Source organism: Petromyzon marinus, chromosome 44 (assembly GCF_048934315.1).
Source record: "Petromyzon marinus isolate PM22_M1 ecotype Great Lakes invasive population chromosome 44, UKy_Petmar_22M1.pri1.0, whole genome shotgun sequence".
Lineage (NCBI taxonomy): Eukaryota > Metazoa > Chordata > Hyperoartia > Petromyzontiformes > Petromyzontidae > Petromyzon > Petromyzon marinus.
The window spans coordinates 10,355,252-10,376,632 of record NC_133710.1 but is presented as its reverse complement, the minus strand read 5'-3'; the positions used below and the strand labels follow the sequence as shown (position 1 = coordinate 10,376,632).

Sequence of the window (21,381 nt, the reverse complement as noted above, 5' to 3'; positions counted from 1 at the left end):
ATACCTTTGCGTTGCGTCTTCCTGTAAAGTTATCGCTAAATAAAGTCCAAGTGTCCCCATAGCCCAGTGTTCTGCATTGCGAGGCCCGCGGGTCACTGGCTGTCCCTGGTGGCCTTTAGTGCAGCCCCTGACATGCGGCCTCCGACAATGCACAAAAGTGAAAACACCCCCATTATCGTGCTGCTGTTAAACCCAATGGTTTCAAATGTGTGGCAGCCCTCACACTGATGATGTCTTATCGGTGAAAATGGCCCCCTCTGAAAATTAGTGAAGAACACTACCACAGCACTATAAGCATTTGGCAGCACTCCTCTGCAGTGGCAGTCCTAAGCCGGAGGTGGAAATTCCACTTTCTTACTGTGGCCAGGAGCAGTCTCTCCATACAACCTCCACTGCCGACATTACCATTCATAACAATAACGTTTGGTTTTATATATAGCGTCATCGTTCATGCAAATTGCATCTCGTAATTAAGCTGGAAGTCAACAGGCAGTGAGCCAGCACCACCAAGAGTTGCTTAAGCTCTGCAATCCTATATACATATATTAACCCTTTCCTATTCCGATGACGTACGTGTACAACAGTTTTTCTTCCAGTTCCGTTCCGATAACATACAAGTACGTCATAAAATAACTTTATCAATACCAAGGCTCACACAAGCTCATGCGGGAAGGCGCGTGGTCCAGTTTGGCACCAGCTATCATAGAGTGCGATGGTGTCGCTGCACTTCTCTGCAGTGAATACAATGTCTTTAAAAACAGCGGCGCTATGCCTATCTAAATTAAATTAATGCTAACCGTTTGCGCGTCCCGAGATTCAGCGGTGTACGGGACACCCACCCTGCAACTTGCAGGCATCTCGGAACATGAAAGGGTGAAGAGGTTTTCAGCCAATAAATGAGTGTCTATACATATCGGAGGAAACCGGAGCACCCGAAGAAGATCCACGAATGCCGGTGGATAACATTCAATCCCATACAAAAGGGATAGAAAATGTTAGTCCACACTTTGCTGTACCGACTTCTTGTGGTGAGCCAGGGTATGGCACCTCAACATCCACAGGAAAGGAATTTGAGATCCGTGTGATCCACAAACCCTTGCTGTCTCCAGCGATGGATTATTGGCGTGCGTAGCCACCACCGCCTGGCTAATACGAGTTAACATGAGTTTGTAATATTCGTGTGTATCTGTGTGCAAGCTATACTCCCAGCAATAAATTGGCAAATGTTGATAACCGTGGTCTCATTGGAATCAGAATGGTTGGTGGAAGTGGTTCGTTGAGCTTGGAAGTTTCGTTAAATAAAAATGAAGCGACGATGAATTGGTCCGTTACTGAAAATGGGATTCCTACACTCATGATATATTAATTGAAATGTGCATGCGAGAATCAATTATTTACAATGTGTGCTAATTACATGCAAATGATATGCTAATAGTATGCATACGCTAATGGGGACAACAAAACTGTGTGCTGCTGCTTTGGCTTTCTGCCACCAGTGTAGTCAAAGAAGAGATTCATCATTTCACTTGTTTATAATTATTTCACTTGTTTACCAAGAAAGGCCTCACCTGAGCCTCGTGACTCATTTTCAGGAGGCTCCTGCCAGGTTTTTCACCGCAGGGGGCGATGATTTCTTCGTATATATTCCAATGCGGTGTGATTTTGAAAAGTTTAGACCCTGACGCCGGTATGCATCGGCCTATGGGTGTACGTTTAACTTCTTTCGCACCATATATAGCCAACGGTGCTAATCGTCAGGGGATCTTTGACGTCCATCGCGAGCGAAGCACGCGGCGCACAGCGTTGTTGTACGGTTGATGCACACCACGGCAATAACCAGCGGACGGGGCTGCTGGATTGGTGATCCTCTGCAACAAGCGGAGAAAACCCGCCACCGCTGGACCACGTCCTTTTATTCCACATTCACAATACGCAACCAAGTAATGGGTGGGGGAGGGGGATCTAATCTTTTTTAACTCATTTGTCAAGGGTCCTCAGCCTAAACCATGCGGACAGCCACAGTTGTACAGGATTTGGTGTAACAGTGGCCATGTAGATTTTCTTCCGGCGTTCAACCCAAACGTTAAAGGTGTGTTGCCCCCTCAAAAAAATGTGAACACATAAAATGCATTCGATCATCAGAACCGGAAGCTTATTTCCCACAAAAAAAAGCCCATTGAGCTATAGCTCTTATTCAAGGGCGATTCGACCAGCAATCAAATACCATCACAATATTAATTCACACTAAGGCTGCAGATTCAATTTACAGGAAAAGCTCTATCCGGCACTTTACCATCCGGAATGCTCCATTAATCGGCGTCTGTCATCGACGGCAACACACAACTTCTTCCTCCAAGTATCCGGAAAATTTCCAAAAGCCGTCCAGCATCTTGCCGTGTGCTTCTCATAGATCTGCTGTTTACGGGAGCTTCAGGACATTGGCGAGTGGTGGCGCGCGAGCGGTAGCCTGTACATCAAGTTCTGCATCACTGTGTACTGCACATACAGGAATCTACCATTGTATACTCTACAACTATAAACGGCCCACTGCTTCTCTCCAATCAACTTAGAATGCTCTACAACTGACTGGTGAGTATCTCTGCAACAGAGGATATTTCACATATCATAGTTAAAATGTAGGCTTAGTTTCTTCCTTCTAAAGTTGTGTGTACTTGAAGAGTTTGCTGAACTATAAGTATACGGTAGATGATCGATTATCCAGCGGCTTAGGGAGGAAGGCGGCGCCGGATTTTCATAAACGCCGGATAATCACTAATCGTGTTTAAAATAGCTTATTTATGCACATTCTTGTATAACATGTTTTTAGGCGTTGTGTATGTGTTTTGGGGGGGTTTTTAATTAGTTTACGATATAAAATTGGCATGAGTAAAGGTACAACTAGACAAAAATAAATATCCTACTGTAACAAGTTACTACATTTACTGTACCGTTCTTCCCACTCCAATCTCGAAGACTCTGCATCATGGGGTGATGTTATATTAATTGTGCTGTGATGTCTCTCTATACTGCTCACGAACGCAATCGAACACATTATCTATTGTTTCAACAACAACAACATGGGTTTGGCGATCGCCAGACTGATGCAGCTTTGAGACCGGTGTTCCGGGGAACGCCAAATTACACGCACACTTTTCGCCGGATTGCATTATATATTTTCTGTTTTTATGAGTTATTAGTTATGAAAAATGTATATATGTGCAGTATTTTCATTGTTCAAGTTGTATGTAGTGTACAATGTACCGTATTCAATAATTGACACACCCGATCGGCCCGGGACCGCCGGATAATGTTGTATGCCGGATAATCGATGATAAACTGTAACTGTCAGATAACCAGCATATTTGATTCACTGGCACCCTCCATTCCCCATGGATAACAGAGCTTTTCCTGTAGTTGTAAGTGGAGTGAGATGAGAGCAGAAATTAGTCCTGAGAGACCCTCCAAGATGGGGAGTACGAGCTTGATCTTGGGACTGGAATGGGAGCCAGTACAGTGGAGGGATCGGAGTATCGGGGTGACGTGGGGTTGACGTGGGGGTGGTCTCACGGGTCAAGAGTCTGCGAGTGGCGTTTTCCTGTTGTTTAGGGAACTTGTTTACTTTTAGTGTCTCGACTCGAAGACAAACATACCATCCACACAGGGCTTCTGGAATGGACTGACGAATACCAGACACCAAACATAGCAAGCACCATTGTGCCTGCCCTTTGTGGACTATGCAAAGGCGTTTGACTGATGCATCTGAGCTCTCAAACACCAAGGCCTAACTAAAATAGATATAATTAACACAATTTATAGAAACTGGAACAGCTACAATCTGAGAATGCTTGAAATAACAAAATGCATGAGTAAGGGAGTCGGGAATGGAAACATGCTTCCACGAAAGTTATTCATGGGCACAGTTAGAATGTTTGTTGAAAATTTCATCAAGGAAATAAAGGCAAAGACGTACGCGGAGAAATGCTTACCAATTTTAGATTTGGTGATACAGTTATAAAAACCGACGGAAATTAACTGAAGGGAATGGCTGAGGAACTGACTGAAGACAGGTGGAAAGTTGGACTCAATATACAGGGTGCTTAAAAAAATGTTAACACTTATATGGGACTATCGTTTTTAATGGAAAAAGAACAGATAATACACTGTAACATAATAACAAATGTTAATAGCTTAAACAAGTCAAAGAGTCTCCACTTGTACGCCATCATTGTCAACACGTGCCTGGAATCTTCTCCAGAGCCCAGAGGCAGCACATTCATTGTGGTATTTTTGCCAATTCTCGGAAGTGTCAACAATTTTTTGAAGCACCCTGTATATGAACAATCATACATATCAAGCTTATAATTTTATGCCAAAAAAAACACATTGTGATTTATGGAGCTCTCAACCCCCCCCCCCACCCCAAAGTCGTGCCTCAAGTGCCGGTCCCCCTTTCTGAGACAAGGCCAAAGCCCTCGACGCGAGCTCCTTCCGCCCGGATGAGCGGCGGTGGGTATCAGTGGGCACACTGCACCACTGTCATCAACAAGGAGCTCATTACCGACCCCTCACAGGAGCTTCCTGGGATCGACCCCTCACCCAGGCAACAGTGGTCAGCCCTAAATCGCTGAAGAACAGGGCACGGCAAATGTGGTCACCTCCTTCATCATCTATGGAAAATGAAGAACAGTCGGCATTGTGACTGCTGCGGTCACCAGAGCCGGATCATGGACCAAATGATCATTCCCCCGCACCTCCGATTAGCACGGTTGGCTACGTATTGTAAGTTCAACAAACATACATACAAAGATCCCACACAGCCCCCTGCCCCGCCGGTTCACAGGCAACATCACCGACATCCACCATAGCCTCCACAGAGGCCATCGATTGGCTTAATAACCTCAATATTCACACAGATAACGCCGCTAATTTTACCTCACCATAGAAAAAAATTAATAAGATTGTGATTAAAACACAGAGGGCAGCGGAGAAGCCATTTCAGACTAGAAAGATTGGAGAAGGGGGGCTGCTTCCTATTGCACAAGACAGTGGTGAGAGGTAGGGAGAGTGACAGGTTTATTTATTAATTGGGCTTGAGCAGGAAATATCACGAGGAGAGATGATGGAAGATGGTCAAGAATAATGACGAGTGGCAATGAACGGAAAGTGTCTGAGAGGCCATCCACGGAGGAGATGGACCGATGAAATCGGCCCACATGCACATGCGAGGTGAATTAATACATCGCAGCACTTTGGAAGCTGGCGGGGGCTTGGGAACGAAACCTTCATCCAGCAGTGGATTGACCATGGCTGATGAGGATGATGGGCTTGGAGGTGAACTGTGGTTCAGCGATCTGACACAAGGATTAGTTAGCATCAGAGTCCCGGGCCACCCGGCCACTTCCACATTTTATGGAGTTCAACTTTTAACGTTTTAATCTTAGGTCCTCCTTGTCAAGAAGCAAGGTGAGATTTCAATGTAACCCCCAGTGACACTGGAGACATTCCATTCCGGCATGAGAGCTACAGCGGCTGCAAGCACCAGCGTGCATAGCCGTCTCTGCCCAGAACCCTTAACGAGCTGGACAAAGAAAACAGTACAAACATTTTAAGTGAATCAAAATCGTCTCACGCTTAATCATTGAGACGTAATAATAACGTTGCTATGGAAATGAAATAAACTCGTGGACGAGCAGAAAAATGAGGCATCACTGTATTCGCACGAGTGTGTGCGCACACTGTTAGGAATCATTAGCGAAGGAGCGCGGAAATGATGCGTGCAGAAGCCAGTCACGGGCTGTGGCCCGCCGATTGATCGCGATGCAAATGACTGAAACCCTGCACCACAACGCAGTGCCTAATGAAGGCACCTAGCTCTTGTAAAACAAGTATTGTTACACTATCAGTGCCATATATATTGTGCCTAGATTGCCGTACTGCCTTCTAAGACACATGCTTCAGAAACACATGGTCATGAATGCGAAAATATAGAACTGAAAAGTGTGCAAAGAAACACAGAGAGATGCATGCTTGGAATTACACTGAGAGACAAAAAGAGGAAGACATAGATTAGAGAGAACAAATGGACATTGGCGGTACACCGATGCAGCAAAACACACGAGTCCTCATAAAACAGTCGGACAATGTCGCTGTTGCCCTTGAATGAGCTGCAGACTCTCCATCGGAAGTTGCCATAAAATGAGAAGCTGCTCTCCCATTCAAACGTGACATGATTCATCGTCTTTTGATGGCAACGTCCGCCAGGAAATTATTATGGAAATTAACAGAGGAATCGTCCAACCAAGTCTAGTGCACGAGTGAAATCTGCCTTTGGAACATGGCGTTAGTCAATCGTCATCAGGCTGGGTGCTGCTCTACGGCAACAGACTTTGAAGCTTCGTGTTCAGCTGCTCATAACATTGGTTTTCTGACTGCTTCGACATCACGAGAACTGATTTTGACGCACCCCGCAAGATTTTTTGACCGGGGTTGCGAATCTCAGGAAAATAAGTAATGTTTGTGCAAAAATGTGTGCTTTTTTATATATTGCGTAACTCCGGTGTACCGTCAATACGTTCACATGCAGGCTAATGATAGCATCCAAGCTATTATGGAGTGTAGGTGTGACTTGGGCAGGGCACGTCATGGCTAGGAGAGATGATGGTCAAGAATAATAGCGGAGTGGCAGCCAAGGAAGGGAACGCATCTGAGCGGACGTCCAGCGAGCAGACGGAGTGATAAGATCAGTTCATGTGCAGGCACGAAGTAGATTGTTGCACCGCAGGATCGTGAGAGGTGGCGGATGTTTGGGGAGGCCTTCATCCAGCAGTGAATTGATAATGACTAATGATGACAATCAATTTTTTTTATAATCCTACACAATCGGCAACAGCCGGGGGTGCATACAGATTAAGATGTTTCCAGTCAAATAAAAAGTATTAATACATGGGGGAAAACCGGAGCACACACAGAATACTCCCCCCGCGTGCGCAAAGGGGCAACAGGTGGAGAAGGGTCCATATTTTGCTGTACCACCTTCACCTGGAAAGCCAGGGTATGGCACCTCCTCGACACCCACTGAAAGGGAGTTTCGTAATATTTGTGCTATCCACCAACCCTCGCTGCCTCCAGTGCTGGATTACATGAACGCATGATATGCAAACATGTGTCAATCAAAATAATCAATTCTAACACGCATGATCCATGCATGTGTCGTGAGCATAAGAATCGATTTCATTAATGAAATGATACAGTGTTGAATACCTTAAAACTACAATCTAGAAACAAATTGTGACTCCAATATTGTAACGAACAATAACTTTGTCACCTGAAACAATTAGTTGTGCATTTCGACGTGACTTCCGTTGATTTTATAAAGAAATAATCTTTACAATAACGAATAGTAATTATAACCACCATTCGTTACTAAGTGGTGGTGTTGTCACCACGGCACTTGTGCCAGGATATGTGCACTTTAAGACCACGTGAAGTGTCGAAAGTTCGCTGGCAGGTCACGGGACAGACCCAGGTGCCATGGGTTGACTCACTGAGATGACTGGCAGATGCACCACCAGTGCCAACTTGCTGTGTTTTAGCCACCCGGTTGTTGTGAGCGTCGCTCCTCTGCCCTCCGCTGTTGTTGGAAGGCGACTGCCTCCAACTGCCCAGCAGCGTCATTCACGAGCCTCCAAAATTACAACTTCATATAATTAAGGATAGCTGATTTTCACCAATTATATTCACCTTGTTACACTATTTTCAATCAGCACTCGCCTATAATTATTAAATCGGCTCTCAGGCATGGCTGTTCTGACGACTGCAGAACACTTATTCAAGAACACAGACCAGGAAGCGCATTCACTCGAAATCTCAGCTCCGCAAACACTTGCTGATGCTGGGTGTAATCACACCCAGCATCAGCAAGTGTTAAACTATACTCTTTGGTTCTTTCGGTAAAGTCACGTATATAGAAAATAAATATTAAAATAATAAGCATAGGTTTTACCCTTTCTGGCAATAAAACAGGAGGTGCTAAGATGTTCAAACACCAAATAAAAACCTTTTGCAAGGAAGCAAGTCTGCATTGACCACACGTAGTACTTGCGGTGAACATGCAAACAAATATGCTCGAATAATATATGCAGTGTCTTTGAAACTGATTGGCCTACACCAGCCTTCTTTGGCGTTTGAACATCTTAACACCTACATTTTGATTTAAAGCTTTCGTGACTGCAGGGATTCATATTCTTGGTTCTTTCGGTAAAGTCACGTAGAAGGGAAACAATAAAATAATAAAAATATAAAACAATAAAATTCTCACGACGTTTCGACTGCAACACAAGCAATCATCATCAGGTGTGAAACCCACAGCAAGAATTTTTTTAAAAAGTGGCGATTTTTTTTAACGTTAGCACCATGGAGAGCGATTTAGCAGTTATTCAGATGGACGAGTCCATCTATAACACGTAGGCTTTCGCGACCAATATTATTCATAATAAAGGTTTTTGGGTTAGATCGCGTTTATTTATAAATGTGTCGTAACCCTCCACCACCCGACACGGCCAATCAGCAAAGAAAAGTGTCACGTTGACAAAAGACAAATAATTCTCTACTTCAGCCCACCGGTGTGTTGAAGAGTTAATCCACATTTACAGTTTGAGTACGACGTTTCGCTGGTAAATACTTCCAGCATCATCGGGCAATTCGCCAGAATGGTAAAGCCCTCGCTTGCTCCCGGTTTTATATAGAGCAGAAGAGTGACGTCATCACTTAACTCATCAGGTGCAGTGATTAGAGGAGGAGGGGGGGGGGTAATGTAATTATATAATCGATTAGTAATCAGTCATTGGTTATGATTAGTAATGAGTTGTAGATTAGTAATTCTTTAAATCAAAATGTAATGTGTATTATTTAATAATACGCTTCCAGGCCGCACTGAGCCGGTAGCTGTCAGAGCGATTAAAGTTATTCTTGTTCCTCTCAATTTCAATGGATTCTCTAATTAGTCTTTGCCAGTAATAATTAGTTTTACACACCACTGCAACATTGTCAAAATCAATTGAGTGTCCTTGTTGACAAGCATGTTCTGCCACTGCCGACAGTTGTGTTTGAGATAATTTAATATTGCTCTGATGTTCTTTTAGTCTTACGCTGATGTTACGTCCCGTCTGCCCAATGTAGCAGCTGCCACATGAACAATTAATCCGATATACACCTTCTGTTGATAGTTTAGGTAATGCGTCTTTAGTGCAAGATACTAGTTTTTGAATTTTGTGTACTGTACCAAATCTTACTGTAATGTTTTGCTTTTGCAAAACGCGGGCTAATTTGTCAGTTACTCCTGAGATATATGGAATTTTTATTGTTTTAACAATCTGGTCGCTTTCAGTAGTATTGCTTTGCGATCGTGATTTGGCATTCAGTGCTCTGTTAATTTGAGCATTATTGTAGCCATTCTGTCGTAGTGCGTCTTTAACGTGTTTAATCTCTCTCACTAGACTCTCACCATCTGACACTGTTTTCGCCCGATGCACGAGCGTCTTAATAAGAGAGGATTTTTGAGCTGGATGATGATGTGATTCTGCATTCAGATAGGCATCAGTGTGCGTTTGCTTTCTGTAAACGCTGTGTGTTATTTTACCGTTTAGGCCATGTCCAAGCAAAATATCTAGGAATGGGAGTGTATTATTCACCTCCATTTCCATGGTGAACTGGATGGCCGGGTTTTGTGCATTGAGATGATTTAGAAAATCATTAAGTGTATCTTTACCATGTGGCCAGACAACCAAAGTGTCATCCACATACCTAAACCAAAAGGATGGTTTTAATGTGCTCGAGGCAAGTGCTCTTATTTCAAAGTTTTCCATGTACAAATTTGCTATAGCAGGGGATAAAGGAGAACCCATTGCTGCTCCTTCCTTTTGTTTAAAGAAATCCCCTCTCCATAAGAAGTAAGTGTTATTTAAGCAATGGCCAGCAAGTTTCGGAATATCTTTTTGTAAACCGGTATTCTTTACTAGTGTATCAAGTAATTTAAGCGATTCGTCCACTGGAACCTTAGTGAATAGAGAAATCACATCAAAGCTTACCAGAATATCATCAGGAGTAAGTTTAATATCTTTAATCACATTCACAAGATGTTCTGATTGTTTTATGAATGAAGATGTCTTACCGATGTAGGGCTGTATTTGTTTGGTTATATATTTTGCTAATTGATATGTGGCAGAGCCAATTGTACTGACTATGGGTCGTAATGGGATGCCGATTTTATGAATCTTTGGTAGCCCATAGAGTCTAGGTGGTTTTGAGGCCCTTGGCTTAATTAGGTATTGCTCATTTTTAGGGATTAATGAATTTGCAATTATTGCAGTGGTCTTACGTTCTAAAGTATTAGTTGGATCTCGTTTAATTTTAATGTAGGTACTTTCCTCTAGTAAATTTCTAATTTTATTATCATAATCGGCTCGTGACATCAGTACAGTAGTGCGGCCTTTATCAGCTGCTAGGATTTGGATATCCTTATTTACACGCAGCTCTCTTAAGGCTTTTGCCTCGTTAGAGCTAATATTTACTTTTGGAACTTTGCTATTCTCAATTATTTTAGCAACCTCATGTCTAGTCATCTCTGCCTCATTATGTGGAAGGAGTCTAACTGCTGATTCTACCTCAGCAATTATCTCATCCACTGGAATTGTGCGTGGGGTAACGGCAAAGTTAAGGCCTTTAGAAAGGATAGAGACCATGTCACCGGTTAATACAGTGTTGGTCAAGTTCAGTACAGTTTTGTTTTTACATTTTTGGTTTTCAGTAGGGATTTGTTTATTATGTAGTCTAGAAAATTTATTAATTTGGTTAGTTTTTGTTAGTTTAAACACATTATCAGCCGATTGTTGTGTTATGTTATCGATTATATTCCAATAATGCATAGATACACTATTGCTTATATCTAAGTGTAACTGCTTTAGCGATTCCGAAATGTAAGATAATTCACTCCTATTGTGCTGTATTCTCTCTATTAATAATAATTCGCTAGCTTTGTGTAGTATTTGGTTAGCTTTAGAAGACTTTATGTGATGTGTTATTTTAACTGCGTTTGGTATTACCTTTGAATCTCTGCACCTTTTGAGGAACGCCAGTGAATATATCAATTTCATCCGCTTAATGCAGAGCTTCTCCAATTTTCTGGTTTTAAGAAAAGTATCCTCCCCATAGAGGTTAGTCAGTTTAACATGTAGGCTTTCGCAACCAATATTATTCATAATAAAGGTTTTTGGGTTAGATCGCGTTTATTTATAAATGTGTCGTAACCCTCCACCACCCGACACGGCCAATCAGCAAAGAAAAGTGTCACGTTGACAAAAGACAAATAATTCACTAACCCAAAAACCTTTATTATGAATAATATTGGTCGCGAAAGCCTACGTGTTAAACTGACTAACCTCTATGGGGAGGATACTTTTCTTAAAACCAGAAAATTGGAGAAGCTTCGCATTAAGCGGATGAAATTGATATCTTCACTGGCGTTCCTCAAAAGGTGCAGAGATTCAAAGGTAATACCAAACGCAGTTAAAATAACACATCACATAAAGTCTTCTAAAGCTAACCAAATACTACACAAAGCTAGCGAATTATTATTAATAGAGAGAATACAGCACAATAGGAGTGAATTATCTTACATTTCGGAATCGCTAAAGCAGTTACACTTAGATATAAGCAATAGTGTATCTATGCATTATTGGAATATAATCGATAACATAACACAACAATCGGCTGATAATGTGTTTAAACTAACAAAAACTAACCAAATTAATAAATTTTCTAGACTACATAATAAACAAATCCCTACTGAAAACCAAAAATGTAAAAACAAAACTGTACTGAACTTGACCAACACTGTATTAACCGGTGACATGGTCTCTATCCTTTCTAAAGGCCTTAACTTTGCCGTTACCCCACGCACAATTCCAGTGGATGAGATAATTGCTGAGGTAGAATCAGCAGTTAGACTCCTTCCACATAATGAGGCAGAGATGACTAGACATGAGGTTGCTAAAATAATTGAGAATAGCAAAGTTCCAAAAGTAAATATTAGCTCTAACGAGGCAAAAGCCTTAAGAGAGCTGCGTGTAAATAAGGATATCCAAATCCTAGCAGCTGATAAAGGCCGCACTACTGTACTGATGTCACGAGCCGATTATGATAATAAAATTAGAAATTTACTAGAGGAAAGTACCTACATTAAAATTAAACGAGATCCAACTAATACTTTAGAACGTAAGACCACTGCAATAATTGCAAATTCATTAATCCCTAAAAATGAGCAATACCTAATTAAGCCAAGGGCCTCAAAACCACCTAGACTCTATGGGCTACCAAAGATTCATAAAATCGGCATCCCATTACGACCCATAGTCAGTACAATTGGCTCTGCCACATATCAATTAGCAAAATATATAACCAAACAAATACAGCCCTACATCGGTAAGACATCTTCATTCATAAAACAATCAGAACATCTTGTGAATGTGATTAAAGATATTAAACTTACTCCTGATGATATTCTGGTAAGCTTTGATGTGATTTCTCTATTCACTAAGGTTCCAGTGGACGAATCGCTTAAATTACTTGATACACTAGTAAAGAATACCGGTTTACAAAAAGATATTCCGAAACTTGCTGGCCATTGCTTAAATAACACTTACTTCTTATGGAGAGGGGATTTCTTTAAACAAAAGGAAGGAGCAGCAATGGGTTCTCCTTTATCCCCTGCTATAGCAAATTTGTACATGGAAAACTTTGAAATAAGAGCACTTGCCTCGAGCACATTAAAACCATCCTTTTGGTTTAGGTATGTGGATGACACTTTGGTTGTCTGGCCACATGGTAAAGATACACTTAATGATTTTCTAAATCATCTCAATGCACAAAACCCGGCCATCCAGTTCACCATGGAAATGGAGGTGAATAATACACTCCCATTCCTAGATATTTTGCTTGGACATGGCCTAAACGGTAAAATAACACACAGCGTTTACAGAAAGCAAACGCACACTGATGCCTATCTGAATGCAGAATCACATCATCATCCAGCTCAAAAATCCTCTCTTATTAAGACGCTCGTGCATCGGGCGAAAACAGTGTCAGATGGTGAGAGTCTAGTGAGAGAGATTAAACACGTTAAAGACGCACTACGACAGAATGGCTACAATAATGCTCAAATTAACAGAGCACTGAATGCCAAATCACGATCGCAAAGCAATACTACTGAAAGCGACCAGATTGTTAAAACAATAAAAATTCCATATATCTCAGGAGTAACTGACAAATTAGCCCGCGTTTTGCAAAAGCAAAACATTACAGTAAGATTTGGTACAGTACACAAAATTCAAAAACTAGTATCTTGCACTAAAGACGCATTACCTAAACTATCAACAGAAGGTGTATATCGGATTAATTGTTCATGTGGCAGCTGCTACATTGGGCAGACGGGACGTAACATCAGCGTAAGACTAAAAGAACATCAGAGAAATATTAAATTATCTCAAACACAACTGTCGGCAGTGGCAGAACATGCTTGTCAACAAGGACACTCAATTGATTTTGACAATGTTGCAGTGGTGTGTAAAACTAATTATTACTGGCAAAGACTAATTAGAGAATCCATTGAAATTGAGAGGAACAAGAATAACTTTAATCGCTCTGACAGCTACCGGCTCAGTGCGGCCTGGAAGCGTATTATTAAATAATACACATTACATTTTGATTTAAAGAATTACTAATCTACAACTCATTACTAATCATAACCAATGACTGATTACTAATCGATTATATAATTACATTACCCCCCCCCTCCGCCTCTAATCACTGCACCTGATGAGTTAAGTGATGACGTCACTCTTCTGCTCTATATAAAACCGGGAGCAAGCGAGGGCTTTACCATTCTGGCGAATTGCCCGATGATGCTGGAAGTATTTACCAGCGAAACGTCGTACTCAAACTGTAAATGTGGATTAACTCTTCAACACACCGGTGGGCTGAAGTAGTGAATTATTTGTCTTTTGTCAACGTGACACTTTTCTTTGCTGATTGGCCGTGTCGGGTGGTGGAGGGTTACGACACATTTATAAATAAACGCGATCTAACCCAAAAACCTTTATTATGAGTCCATCTATGTTCGGAAAAGAGGAGGGGGGAGACAAAAATAATGGGTGCGGTCTGAAAGCCACCGTAAGCGTAAACAATCAATTAAGACCCGAAATGGTTTATTAAATCCTTCCAATAATTGCTAATCCAGAATCCATCTTCTCGGTTGAAATTGTCTCTGTGTTTGTATATGTGGATAGCCTCATGAACGAATCTCTCATGGTAGCCAGATGGCTTGCAAAGAACCTCTGTCTTGGAGAAGTCAATATCATGCGAGCCTACTGAATTATAACAGTGATCTGCCACGGCCAAGGTGTTGGTCCTACCGTGTTTTAGGTCTGCTTTGTGTTCACGAATGCGGTCTGAGACATGTCCTTTGGTTTCTTCAATGTAACTACTACCACAGAGGCAACTTAGTTTACATAAAATCCGTGATCTGGTTCCATCTGTAAAAGATGTGATTCCGGACATACAGTACCCTGGCGTCTACAAACTAAGTTATATCTTAACACCTGTTATTCAAGTTTGCTTGCTTTTCAACATATAGTAATCGGTTTGCTGAAAAAGAAAATCGATTAGCTCGTTTGTCCACGTGATAACTTCAATTGTTTGTGTGTGTCGGCTTGTGGAGGGTGCATGGCTCTGACATTATACTTACATGATCAAACTGAAAAAAAGACTAAATTCAGAGTCAGCACGTCCAGCAACCGAGCCATCACTTCCATCTGAGCTGTACAAATTAGGTTAAACCTTTCGAAAATCGATGCTCAAGAATGCAATAAATCACTTCCTCAAATCGTTTTTCGTAACGTTTTCATTTTAAACTGTCCAAAGAGTACCCTCAAAAACTGGAAGTAAACCCGTCTCATCTGGCCAAGAGCGGTCAGTGACCTGGAAGGGCACGCTACAAATACCACACAAAACCTTACCCAAAGCAACCCTCACTGCCGGTGGGTCGCAGATTTATCGAACTCCCATATCCACTGGACCTCAGGGCGGCTAGTTGGCTGTACGGCCAAGGGGATAATGAACCCATCTGTGCGGCCCTTGAGGAGTGGGTTTCCTTGCCCACACAAAGCACTCAGCGCGACAGAGATGACCTCTTGCTCATCAAGGGAGAGAGATTTGCAGTTTTAATACAAAGTGTCCACACGTCCCAATGCTGGCGGCCTACAGCCTTGACTCAGGGAAGGTGCCCGAGGTTAATGACATTCGTGAAAGGCCTCTTCATCGCATTCATTCAGTTACATTATAATTTTGATTGACGCCGGAGTTACTAAATGAACCCACATCCCATTGGCGGGGGCACTGGTTGTGGTTGAGAGCTCTCATCCTGTCAATCAGCAAAGATGTTCCACGGATTACCACAAAGGAAATAACTTGGTGGAGGTGGCGGCGGTTCGTATTGTCTGTGAGAATGACGAGTTGAACCAAGCACACACGAGAAGCACCTCCACGTGAATTCCCCTTGCGCCAGGCGCCGTTCACAGGCAGACTAAAACTACAAACATGACGACGAGAATTACCATCATTGTTAAACCGTCATCTTATCTGTGCCACGCAACTCCCCTCTCTCTCTTCTCTCTGACCGTGGTTAACTCAGAGGGAGTCACGGCAAACTATCCCCCGTGACTGCTCAACATCAGCAAGGACACGCGGAGGAGGAGAAGAGGCGACCCGCGGCTGGCAGGAGTCTCGGACTCATTCGGGGCCCTTGGCCAATGCGAGCAGCCGTAGCGGCGCGGAAAACAACGGGCGGTGGTGCCTCGGGCACGGCTTGGCGAGACGAGAACCCGCAGGGATTTAGAAGAGCCTCGTCACGGCCGGGAGGCCTCGTCACGACGACAGCGGCGGTGTCACGGAGTAACGCGGGCGAGTAACGCGGTGGGAGGGGGGTAACGAGGTCGAGCCACGGAGTAACGCGGTCTGCCACTTGTACTGTACTTCAGAGGCGCTTATTCAATGGCCACCGGCCCGGAGCGGTGGAGTGACGAGAAATGCAAAAGTCGAGTAACGTGGAGCCCCCCAGAGTAACGTGGAGCCCCCCAGAGTAACGTGAAGCCCCCCAGAGTAACGTGGATCCCCCCAGAGTAACGTGGAGCCCCGGCAGAGCAACGCGCTTGAGTGACGAGTCACGCGGTGGAGTGACGGGGGGGGGGAGCCGCGAACCACTTCCTCTTGGGGGGCCCTACGGCCTCTCCCCTAGAACACTCCCCCCCACCGTGACCCCCCCACCGTGACCCCACCCCCTTGACCCCACCCCTCGACTCCCCCGTGACCCCCCCGTGACCCCACCCCCTTGACCCCACCCCCTCGACTCCCCCGTGACCTCCCCCTGACCCCTCTCCCCCAGGCCCCCCCCTCTCCTCCCCCGAGTTCTGGAAGATGCCGCCACTCTGTGACAGAGCAGCGGGGCGCGCGCGCGCGTCAGTCGCGCAGCCCTCGCGGTCACCGACTCGTCTCTTCGCCTCCTCCCCTCGTGCGCGTCTCCCCCTTGCTCTCCCTCACCTCCTCACCTCACCACCTCCTCACCTCACCTCCTCACCTCGTCTCACGCCACCACACCACCTGCCTCCTCCTCACCACGACCCGGTTCTTCTCACCCGAGATCCGGTTCCTGGGCACCACGTGACCCTCGCCATGAGCGCCCCCCCACCGGAAACTGCGCCCCCCCACCGGAAGCTGCCCCCCCCCTTCGCCCCCATCCCACGTGACCCCGCGCGGCTCCACGTGCTGCACGAATGGAGCTCTGCTGGACGTCGTTGGTCCGTCCGCGTGTCCTGGTGAGGGTTGTGGCGGCAGCGTTGTTGAATCGGGCGGTGCAGACCTCCCCCCTTTCCCTGGCGATGGACTCCAGCTCTTCCTGGGGAATTCCCAGGCCAGCCCAGCTTCACGTCGTGTTTAGTCTCGAGACTAAACTAAAAAAACTCAACTATATTTGACTTGACCGCTTAAAGCCCACTGAGCTTTGTAGCTATTTTTCAGAAGCGACCTGGCAATCACAAATGATAACGAAGTGGCTTATCACGTGGAAATTTACAGCAGATGTAAATGTACAGCAGCCACAATGCTGCAGCACAAACTCTAAACGCGTGACGTTGGTTCTAAATGTGGAGGGGGAAACCAGAGGACCCGGAGAAAAAATCCGCGCGACCACGGGGAGAGAGACACGCGAACTCCAGATACACAGCAGCAGCAGGCGTCAGGGTCGGGATCGAACCGACGCGCTCCTGCACACCAGGCGAGGTAGTGAACATCTCCTAGCCAACGTGGCCCACGCCAGGTGAACTCGAAAGTCAAATTTTGTCTCGTCTAAAATTTTAATTTCAAAGTGTAAAATTAACAAGGGAGAGCAAGCGCGAGTCTGCCAGTAGGGGGCGGTGATTGTTTAACCAAGGGAGGGTTCTTCAGTTTCAGTTTTTTTTTCAGTTTATTTTGGTATAGCCCTGTGAGCCATTCGACTCTTGAATCGGGTGCAACCACAACAAACAAAAAAAACACGAACCAGAAAAACATCTTAAAGTGACTGTGTGACTGTGCAAACAGAAAATCCATGACGAAAAAAACAGCAAAATATTCCTGAAAAAAGCACCGTTCACCAACGCTGTGTGCAAAAAATCCCAGTGGGATGCAAGTCAAACAACAACAACCACAAAAACTTAGATTAAGGCCATCAGTCTAACTCCGTCTCATTGCCAAGAGTAAAGGAGACATTGCTGTGTGTTGAATACCTGTTAACCCACGTGGTTTACCCCGTATTCTTGTGCAGGGAAATTGAGTTTTCAGCTCCATACGGCGCACAGCCGTTTCAATACGGGCACATGTTTTTGTCTATTTGCGTTCCTTGTGATGGGACGAGCGTTGATATTTAAAATGGCACGGGGTGACCAATACGGTCTGAATTTGTCTGCAATAAGGTAGGGCACTGATAAGTGGTTGACAGTAAGGTAGGGCACTGATAAGTGGTTGACAATAAGGTAGGGCACTGATAAGTGGTTGACAATAAGGTAGGGCACTGATAAGTGGTTGACAATAAGGTAGGGCACTGATAAGTGGTTGACAATAAGGTAGGGCACTGGTAAGTGGTTGACAGTAAGGTAGGGCACTGATAAGTGGTTGACAATAAGGTAGGGCACTGATAAGTGGTTGACAATAAGGTAAGGCACTGATAAGTGGTTGACAGTAAGGTAGGGCACTGATAAGTGGTTGACAGTAAGGTAGGGCACTGATAAGTGGTTGACAATAATGTAGGGCACTGATAAGTGGTTGACAATAAGGTAGGGCACTGATAAGTGGTAGGGCACTGATAAGTGGTTGACAGGAATGGTGTCGCCTCCTCTCCGCTTAACTCCCCACGACTCTCCGCATGTCCGGTGGCACTAGTCCAGCGAGGATGTTCCGAGCTCTTGACTTTGTGGGTTTTGAGACACCCTTTGATAATGCGGCAGGGTATCATAATCGGAATATTTATTCACACTGGAGGAATCCGAAGCGCTATAAAGCTCTTTTTCGCAGGTGTCCGGAAGGGGCAGGTCAGAACGTTTGTTATCCTTGCGCGGACCGATGGTTCCCAGACGGGAGCAGCGTGAGCCGAATGCCCAGGTTTTGGTTGTGGCTGCGCGCGCTCCACGTGTTCAGTTTGCAAGCTTGCGGATGATTTTGCGGGATCTGACTTCAACTCTCGTCTTCTCAATGTGGCTGTCATGGGTAAACCATTGAGCAAATTGAGTAGAATAATGCATTAGTTACATTACGGTTTTTGTATATGGGGCCGTCCATAAATGACGTCACGCGATTTTGGACAATTTTTTACACCCCCCCCGTCACACGGCCTCACAAAGTCAGACCCCCCCGTCAAATATGACGTCACAAAGCTCTGCCCCCCCCCCAAAAAAAAAACATGCTTCAAATCGCTTTAAACTATTGTCATTGTTGTACGTATTTAATGTGGCGCTGCACTCTGATGTTGTAGGAGAAAACATTGAAAAGTCAATTTAATCAAGTAGAACGTGTTGCTATATTTATTTAAAGTTGCGCATTTTGATGTGACATCATACTTCTCACCCACCCCCCCCTCGTCACACATCGTCACAAATGTCTGACCCCCCCCCCTCTAGGTGCGTGACGTCATTTATGGACGGCCGCTATTTGGCTGCTATAAATGTCCACGTGATAAGCCACTTCGTTTGGAATATCATTTGTGGACAGGTCGCTTCTGAATAAACTAATTTAAAAAAAGTTTTTTTTAAAACAACGGTTTTATAAACAACTTCGTTTAACTCACGGTCGAGACGCACGTCAATGGCGCCTGAGACACGAGGCGCATGCTTCTTGGGCGAGGCGATTCGAGAGTTTAGGGACCGCGGCGTTTTTACCTGCACAAATATATATATAAATAATGCGTACGTACAAAATGTTAATTGCTTCAAAGTAGCGAATTGATGAAGTAATGCCGATTTTGATACAGGCATGCATTGTCACCGGATCTGAGTACGTGTGCAACATTTGGCATTGATTTGACAACAGGAAGTAGACTAAACTTTGATTACAATATTTGACCACGACACCGGAATCAAGTGAAGTAAAATCGTTGAAAAAAGAGCTGTATAGCTGAGTGGTGGGCCTTAGCTGGTAAAATAACAAAAAATAGTTTCGTGTGGTTCACGTCGGCCGAGCGCAATCGCTCACTCCATTGGAAAGCCGCCCCGTCACGCACCAGCTGAACGCCGTCACAAGGCGAACAGCCGCCACTGAACGTAGAGTGGAAGGCAGTGGAAAAGAACAAGTCGCAAGAAGCAGTAACACAGCTGTAATAAGTTGAGAAGCTGAAATAATACAGCAGTGGAGCCGTTTAAAAGAAGATCTGAAAGATGCGCTGTTGTTGAACGTGTGAAAGAATCGTTGGAGAATAAGTGGAGATGAGTAGGAATCAAGCAGAAAGTCCGCAGAGGAACTGTGCCAATCAGGCTATCAGCCGTAACCAACACGAGCTAAAGAGTGACCTCGTAACTACAAGTGCGTGGACTATCATTACGGTGAAGCTATACCTGTCCAAGCCATGCGGTTTACTCGTATTCTTGTCCAGGGAAATTGAGTTTTCAGATCCGTACGGCGTACAGCCGTTTCAATAAAGCAAAAAAAAGTGTCTTTATTTGTGTTTCTCCTTTGTGATGGGACTTTGTAGGATGAACGTTGAGGTTTATAAGGGCACGGGTGACCAATAAGGTCTGAATTGGTCTGTGATAACGCAGGCACTGATAAGTGGTTGACAGGTACTTGAAGATATATGCCCAGCTGTCACCTGACGGTGACAGAGTGCCGTCTACACCCACGAGGAGTCCGCGTCTGCACTTCGCCAGAGTTCGGCGCTGGTAGCGCCGCTGCTGCGCTGTCATTCACGGACCGCGACTGCGTCATCACCATAACGGGGCCGTCGTTTGTCAAGCTGACAGCTGCCACTGCTGGCATGCGGCGATGTCGCTGCGGAATCGAACACCGAAAGCAGGAACATACTTGCTTTAATTCTGTTTCCGTGTGTGGATTACCAGTGTGGGTTTCTGTGGCTAACAGTGTCGTATGCTGCTGCTGATAAGTCGACAAAGGCGATGCCAGTGATTTGGATGTTCTCAAAACCGTCTTCTATGTGTAGTGGTTCGATAGAGGCGCACCCACTCTCGTAGGGAGGCAACACTATTTATTAACACAACTCTAATTACACTATACATAGGGTGGTGATCACCGACATGCGGCCAAGCCAGGAGGGCTACTGCTTGGCCACGACTTGAGGCTTCTGTCTTCACTCTCCACGAGGCGTCTTCATCCCGGACCCTAGCCGCCCCACTCTGCGTGCGGAGCCCGCTTATATGCGCCTCGGCGTGGCCAAGCCACATCCAGGCCACGCCCACCTTCTCGAACCCTCGAGGAGGCTCTGCTCCCAGCCACGTGACCCCCAAGGTCCCCCACCTTGATCCGGTCACGTGTCCGGCCGGGTTCATACAGGTACAGAGTGCCACGGCCTCACACAACTCCTCCCGTGGCACTGACCGACAGCCTCCAGACTCCCCGAACCGGCCGTGACGTCATTCCCACATCCACGCGTAGTGACATCATGTGTGTGTACAGACTCACACGGTAGTGACGTAACAAGCCACAACATGTACTGGGTGAGGTTTAGCACCTGGCCAGTGCGTGACCTGCCCGGCTGGAAACCGGCTTGGTCTAGAACACGTTGTTCCTCCTTCA

At 44.9% G+C, this 21,381-nt stretch overlaps 1 protein-coding gene across 4 annotated transcripts in view; it reads right to left on the bottom strand.

Annotated features, from left to right (window-relative positions):
- Positions 1–21,381, bottom strand: part of SGTA (small glutamine rich tetratricopeptide repeat co-chaperone alpha) — a 49,955-nt gene that overhangs the window by 23,388 nt on the left and 5,186 nt on the right. For 2 of the 4 annotated variants that reach the window (XM_032970940.2, XM_032970942.2), the window contains exon 1: positions 16,685–16,805. The exons of 1 other annotated variant lie outside the window; for it this stretch is intronic. The gene's annotated coding sequence lies outside the window, so the exon portion shown is untranslated. Of the gene's footprint in view, positions 1–16,676; positions 16,806–21,381 lie in introns of those variants that run through there. One more of the 4 variants, XM_032970941.2, reaches the window with a different exon arrangement.